The following is a 7,654-nucleotide window of genomic DNA, read 5'->3' on the forward strand; positions in this document are numbered from 1 at the left end:
TTACGAGTGCTTATACAGAAATCTGTTTTTCAACTTTTGCTGTTAATTACTCGCATTTAACCAAGGCACCAAATTGGTCAGCAGAATTTGTTACCCCCCAAGGCTTGGCTCTAGCTAGAGGTATGAAACGTGAAGATAACTTTCATGAAGAATCTAGAATTCCAGAAAAGTACCGTTCGCTATTAAGTGACTTCCGCAAATCTGGATATGACCGTGGGCACCTTTCGCCAAATGGCAATAGAATCAATAAGATAGATCAGTACGAAAGTTTCTCTTTGGCTAATATCATCCCGCAATCTTCACACGCAAATCAGAACGGATGGAGAGAAATTGAGGAAAGTGTACGGACTTTAGTTACAAAGCACAGACAGCCTGTATACATCATCACTGGAACGTTATATTTAGACTCTAAAAACCAGAGGAAAATTGGCAAAAGTAAGGTTTACGTTCCCTCGCATACATATAAAGCAGTATATTTTCCTAATAGCAAGATTGCCAGTGCATATGTAATGGTGAATGACGACACACAACAAAAAGATGTGGTTTCAATTTCTCAACTACAAAGCTACACAGGAATTGTCTTATTTCCTTCCCTTATAAACGACTATGCTTCGTCTAGACGTTACGATTTGCCTTATAGTGCTAATGCGGCTTATAAACTAAAAACAATCAATATTTCTAATGTCCAAACAAGCACAATATTTTCAGTTATGCCGAATCAAGATGCTTTGCCACCTTTAAAGCCTATAAAAGAAATCAAGGAGCGGATAAGCCAGGTCTCTATACCCAAAATAGACAAGAATGCTATTAAGCGCGAAATCAAAATTTTAGATGGTATTTGGTAGACTAATCGCAAATTTCTTCAAAAAAACACGCTATTAATATTTTTATTTTGAACCTGTAGTAAGATTCAAAAAAATAGTTGGTTTTTATGATGAAGAATTCAGAAGGCTTTACTTTACTCGAACTTGTTATTGTTATTTTTATTGTTGGGGTTCTATCGTCTGTAGCGAAACCATACTACATAGAGTACCGGACTAAAGCAGAGCGTCAAAATGCTATAGCCGATATTTTATCAATTGCGGACTATCTTAAAGATTATCGAGCGGTAAATTCAACATATACGGGTGCTACACCACCCGTCATTGATAGTAATTTTTACACTGCTACTTATACGATAAATGCCAATACATTTGTCATCCAACAAACGCCTAAACAAGAAACTACACAAAAAGGCGATGGGGTCATTTGCTACAACCACCTAGGTCAAAAACTTTGGCGACTAGGAAATACAAGCTGTAATGGCTTATCAAAAGATTCGAACTGGTAGGGGCGGCAATGAATAAACATCAGGGTTACATCCTTTTAGAGTTGGTAATTACTTTAATTATTTTTGCTGTCTTAGCAGTAATGGCTGCTCCTATGGTTTCCTCAATTAAAGCTGAGACTGATTTAAATGACAGTACAGAGAGCCTAATCGCTGTTATCAAAAAAGCACAAGCAGATGCGCAGCTTGAACGCCGTGTAATAAAGGTAAATTTAAATACAAATAATGCTTCGTCTGATAGTGAATATACATGGTCTAGTACTGGTAATGCGAAGCTATATAAAAGCCCTGCAGAAAAAGCATTCTATTTTGGAGCAAATGGACGTTTGCAGCAGAGTCTAACAAGCACCACGCCTATTTCATTGGTAATCCTTGGGGTTTGCAACGGTAGTGGTAATACATTTTCTAGACAAATCACCATTAATTACCTGGGGGTAATTACTGATAAAGAGGTGGCTAATTGTGTTTAAACATAGTCAAAAAGGTCTAGGCCTATCAGAAATTGTAGTTTCTATGATGTTGCTATCAGTTGGTGCCGTAGCAGTTGTTGATATTCAGAAGAAAGCACAACAAACCACCGTACGCAGTGCAAATATTGCAATGGCATCAAACTTATCAAGTGATGTTATTGGTCGTATGATGCGAAATTACGACAACCTTGAAACATATAACACGGCGTTTAGCTCAGCTACAGAAACAGCTAAAGGTTCTGCGTATACATGCTATTCATCATTTTGTTCTGGTACGCAGCAAGCCTATTTTGATGCATACCAGGTATCTCTTATGGCAAATCAAAATAACATGAAGCTATACATGTCTACATGTCCCGGTGTAAGTAATAATAGAAAGTGTTTGGCTGTATATATGGAAGGTGCAACGGCAGCTAATGGAAGTGCCGCAATTACAGATTGCGTATCGGTATCATCAACCGGTGGATATACCTATAAGCGCAATGATTGTTTAGTTGTGGAGACAATCTGATGCTGAAATATGAAAAAGGTTTTACGTTGGTAGAATTGCTTGTGTCAACTTTGGTTGGTGCGACTTTATCAGCAACAGCAATTGGCCTGTATATGAACTCACAACGTGATTATCTCACTCAAAAAGGAATAAGTACGACCGTAGGTAAGGCAAATGATGGGCTTTCTTATATTGGTGAGAAAATTGCACGATCAAATGAAGACAAAAGTTTTGTTCAGCTAGTTTCAAATGTACAGGGTAGCGGCATTGTATTAAATGCTGCAGCTTTTGGTGCGGGTGTTTCTGTATTGAATGCAAACATGTCTCAATCTGAGACAGGGCATTCATATGCAACAGAGCGTAGCGATCAGCTTGTGATTCAATATTTACCTAAATTTATTAAAGGTTATGATTGTGAAGGGGTGAATATTGCTTCTGTATCAACGTATGTGGTGGAGAAATACTTTGTTAAGGTTAACCCGCAAGATTCAACGCAACTCTCCTTGGTTTGCGATGCCGGGAGATTCAAAAATGGTGTTTTTACGGGCTTGGATGGTCAAACAACAACCTTAATTAATAGTGTCGATTACTTCCGTGTGCTCCTGGGTGTGTCCCAATACGTTCCAAACCCTTCGGGGGGAGGCCAATATCAACATCGGAATATGACTATTGCCCAATATAATGCTGCAGCAACAAAATACCCAATTACTTCGGTTTCGTATGGGGTGTTATTGCACTCAGAAAATAGCATCGGACGTAATGACGTAATTAACAACCAGGCCACTTTCAGATTATTGGACAAAGATGTAAAGCTAAACACAAGTGCTGCAGCATCAATTAAAAACAATAATATCTACAAGACATTTGCTAGAACAGTAGCGGTTAATGATGGTATTGGGGGCGGAGAGTAATTCATGAATTATACGCAACAGAAAGGCTCGGTTATCATTGTTGTCATTATTGTTTTAATGTCTATTGTCGCTTTGAGTGGCATAGCACTTAAGGTTTCGCTAAATACTTCTGAAACTGCGGTAAATCAAGTTGCTAAGCAGATGTTGGAGAACTCAGCAAACTCTGCAGTGATACGAATGAAGTCGTCAGGGTCAACGACAATAAGTGATTCCAATATAAACAGCGAAATTGGTTTTTGTTTAAATTCTAGTGAGTCAGTGCCATTTAATACCCAGAATTATACAAAAATAACACGTGTGGCTGCTCCCGTTATATCAACGACTGGTACTGGTGGAGCATGTAAGCTAGTAATTTCCGACAGCGCTAGTAAATTGGTTTCAACCTATATGACGATAATGCGTTCTTCGGACACACCTGCTACATTCACAAGCAATTTATATACAACAGGTACGGTATACCAGATTGTTGCAGTGTCATATTTAAATAAATATGCAACACAAGCAGGCTTGGATAGATGTCTAGGTAAATATTTGAATAGCCCAGTGTCATCAACGCAAATGACTGTTTCTCAGTGTTTGGATAATGAAAATATTCCAAATTCAGTAAAACAGTCAAAGTATATTAAGTTGTGAGGTTAGGGGATGAATAGCAAAGGATTTACACTAATTGAAGTCATGGTGGTTGCTGCGCTTATTGGTATTATGTCTGCCTATGCAGTGACCTCTTATAGTAAATATGCTTCCGAACAAAAAATGAATCTTGCAAAGGCCAAAATGCAAGAGCTACAAGTTGACCTGCAGAATTATAAGTTAACTAATTTGACGTATAAGGGTTTTGCGACTGAAAGTATAAATGTCTACCTCGGAGAAAATGCGAAATTGGTCTACACAATTAGTTTGGTTGATTTAAAGGATAATAAAGCATTATCTAGCACATCATCAGGCAAAGGGTGGGCAATGATTGCGACACCAAAGACTTCAACAGACAAATGGTTAATGGTTAATAGTAATGGAAAGCGTTGTATGGGGGGTGGGGATTTAACCGCTTCAACAACTACTTGCCCTAATGGATCTGAAACTTGGTGATTAATAACTGTGCTTTGACAATCAGGTCGTAAACTGAACATTAATCTTCTAAACTTTAACAAAATAGTTTTAAACTTAAATAAGGGTAATATTATGAAAGTAATGAAAGCTGAAAATTACAATTGTAGTTTTAAAGGTATTTCAACAGTAGAGCAACAACAAGAAAATGATAATGAGTTTAATCACAGTGATGGGGTTGTGGCGGCTTTTTCATGTCAAGATGCACTTTCACAATGGCTAAAAGAAATGTGGGATGTTTCTTTGAGTATTTCAGCTCCCTCTCCTAATAGCAATGAAGTTTATGGCGAAACTTTTAATGACTTTATTGAAAGTAAGGATGTTGAATTTACCTTATTTTAAGTTGATAAAGATCATCTTCGTATAGAAATTAAATATAAAGGGCGTAACGACTTTTATTATGAAATTTCGATTATAAAGCAGTAGTTAGTTTACAACTGTTATGTCAAAAATAGCTTAACTCTCTAAACTCAAAATCTATTGAGTTTAGAACTATAATGTAAATTTACCCAAAACCAACGAACTAATCTATTGATTTTAGATTGCATCATTTAAAGACTTTTATGTCCAAATACAATTATTTTCTTCTAAAAAATAAAGCCCTCACAAAATCAATCAATTTTGAGAGGGCTTTAGCTTAAGTAAATGCTTAAATATCGTTAGGCATCTTTGCTAAGATTAATGCGCTTTCACGATCAATTTGATTATCTAAAACTAATCGTTTTAATGAAGTGTCCATCGTAATCATGCCATCTTTGCCACTTGTTTGGATGGTGGAGTACATTTGTGCCACTTTGTTTTCACGGATAAGGTTTTTAATTGCAGAATTACAAATCATAATTTCATGGGCTGCTACACGACCACCACCTATACGGCGAATTAAATTTTGAGAAATAACTGCATTCATTGACTCGGCTATCATTGTGCGGATCATATCCTTTTCCTCAGTGGGAAATACGTCAATAATTCGGTCTACAGTTTTTGCTGCTGATGTGGTGTGAAGGGTGCCAAAAACTAAATGACCAGTTTCAGCCGCAGTCAATGCCAAACGGATGGTTTCAAGGTCACGTAATTCACCAACCAGAATAATGTCTGGATCTTCACGCAATGATGCGCGTAATGCATTTTGAAATGAGTTGGTATCTCTTCCTACTTCTCGTTGACTAATTAAACATTTCTTACGTTCATGAACAAATTCCACAGGATCTTCGATGGTTAGGATATGTTCTTTTCGCGTACTATTAATATAGTCAATCATAGCAGCCAGTGTTGTTGATTTCCCTGAGCCTGTCATTCCAGTGACCAGAACAAGCCCTTTATTCATGTTACAGAGCTTCTTAAATGTCTCTAAAATCTCTTTAGGTGGGTTTAGTTCTTCTAATGAAATCACTTTAGATGGAATGGTTCGAAATACTAGACTAATTGAACTGGCTTTCCAAAATGCATTGACACGAAACCGAGCTTCTGCAGCAGACATTGAAAAATCCAATTCTTTTTTTTCTTCAAAGACCGTTGCATTAAAGCCCTTATAGATGGTTGCTAAAATGTTCAAGTTCATTTCATGAGTCACGAATTCCTCTCCAAGCTCTTCGATTTCTCCATCGATTCGAACTAATGGGGGATTATTAGGCGATAAATGTAAGTCAGAACCTTTGCGACTAACAACCTGCATTAATAAGGCATAAATATCCATCATGAGGACTGAACTCAGAGCTAAAAACTGAATACTATCAAACCCATTAAGAAAACTTAAAAATAAATCAAAAAAACATCAAAAAAACCCGATATAAAATCGGGGGCTATCTGGTCATTTTATTTTATTAATTTTTTCGAATAAAGGGTGTAGTTCTGTTATGTCCATTTGATCTATTGCCCGCGTGCACGCAACGTAGAGTAATCGACCTTCGGCATCTTCTATCAAAGGCTTGTCTTTTTCTCCTTCTTCATTCCACATGAAATCTCCAAGCACTTTCACTTTTTTAAACTCAAGCCCTTTGGATTTGTGCGCAGTTGTAATTGTGATTTGAGATTGATTGCTGTGAGACTGTTTCATTAAGTGATTAAGAACAGATAAAATCTCGTCTGGCGTGTTTTTTTTAATCAAGTTAACAATAATAGTTAAATCGGAGTTAGCTGAGTGCTCAACGTACTCCTGAACATCACCCCATGATTGAAAACCATAAACACAACTACGGCGACTCTCGGTAATAGTGCCATTCATTAATTCTTGGATTTCGCGTACTTGTTGCGAGATGCTTTGATAATCAATAACAAGAGTAGGTGTAATGCCTTTGTTAATTAATTCGATTGCTAGGGTCAATGCTGTTGCATTGGTGCGTACGATATACGCCGTTGGTGAAGCAATCGGGGCTATTGAGCTATTGATGTTGGGATTGCCCTTAATCAAGGTTTTTTCATCAAATAACTTGGATAAAATCAAATTAGCAACATCCGCAACAGACTGTCCAAAGCGCCATGATTGGGTTAATTTCACCTCTGGTAGCTGTAGTTTCTCCATTGCATTTTTTGCACCTCTCCATTCGTAGATGGCCTGGAAGCGGTCTCCTGTAAAAATGCATTGGCTTTGCTGTCTTCTAATGATGTTAAGCATGATTGGATCAGCATCTTGAGCTTCATCAAAAAAAATTGTATTTGTTGGGATCACTGGGTTGGTTAAAGACCAATACTTTAAATAAACATCATGGCTTATTCTAAAATCATAGTTTTTGCTAATAGACATATCCCATAGCGCTTGAAGCTTGGGTGTTAGATATGTAATGAGTTCATTGGCCTCACTTCTATTAATCCATGATGGTAATGAAGCTTCAATATGTCTATGTGAAATTTCAGTCGAGCTGCTACGGCAAAAACACTCTAAACCCCGGTTTAAAGTCATGGCCTGCTCATAAGGAGAAGATTTTTCGAATTTCCCTTGTTTATTGCGCGTTTCCCAATTTCGCAAAGACATCATCTTTTGTAGTTCATGCGGTAGCAATCGATGATTGTTAATTTTTTGAGTGATGTGGTTAGGTGTGCCACGAAAGGCAAGAGAATGAAATGTTCTACACTTAACGTTTGAAGTAAATTTTGATTGCGACTCATCTGCGATTGCTTTGTTGAACGCCAGATACATACAATCTTTAGAACGATACGGTCTTTTATTTAGTTCTGCACCTATGAAGGTGAGTGTACTAGTTTTACCGGTTCCTGCGAACGCGCTAATCTTAAATGAACTGCCTGAGTTAGCAACATCAATTGCCTGTTGCTGTTCGTTAGTGGGTTTATTAGCCATATAGTTTTAACTCTTTCCGTGGGTCTGGAATGCGGCCTTAATTTCTTTCACGCGCTTTGG

Source organism: Ostrinia furnacalis, unplaced genomic scaffold (assembly GCF_004193835.3).
Source record: "Ostrinia furnacalis isolate ACB-3 unplaced genomic scaffold, ASM419383v2 OfSCF3086, whole genome shotgun sequence".
Classification (NCBI taxonomy): domain Eukaryota; kingdom Metazoa; phylum Arthropoda; class Insecta; order Lepidoptera; family Crambidae; genus Ostrinia; species Ostrinia furnacalis.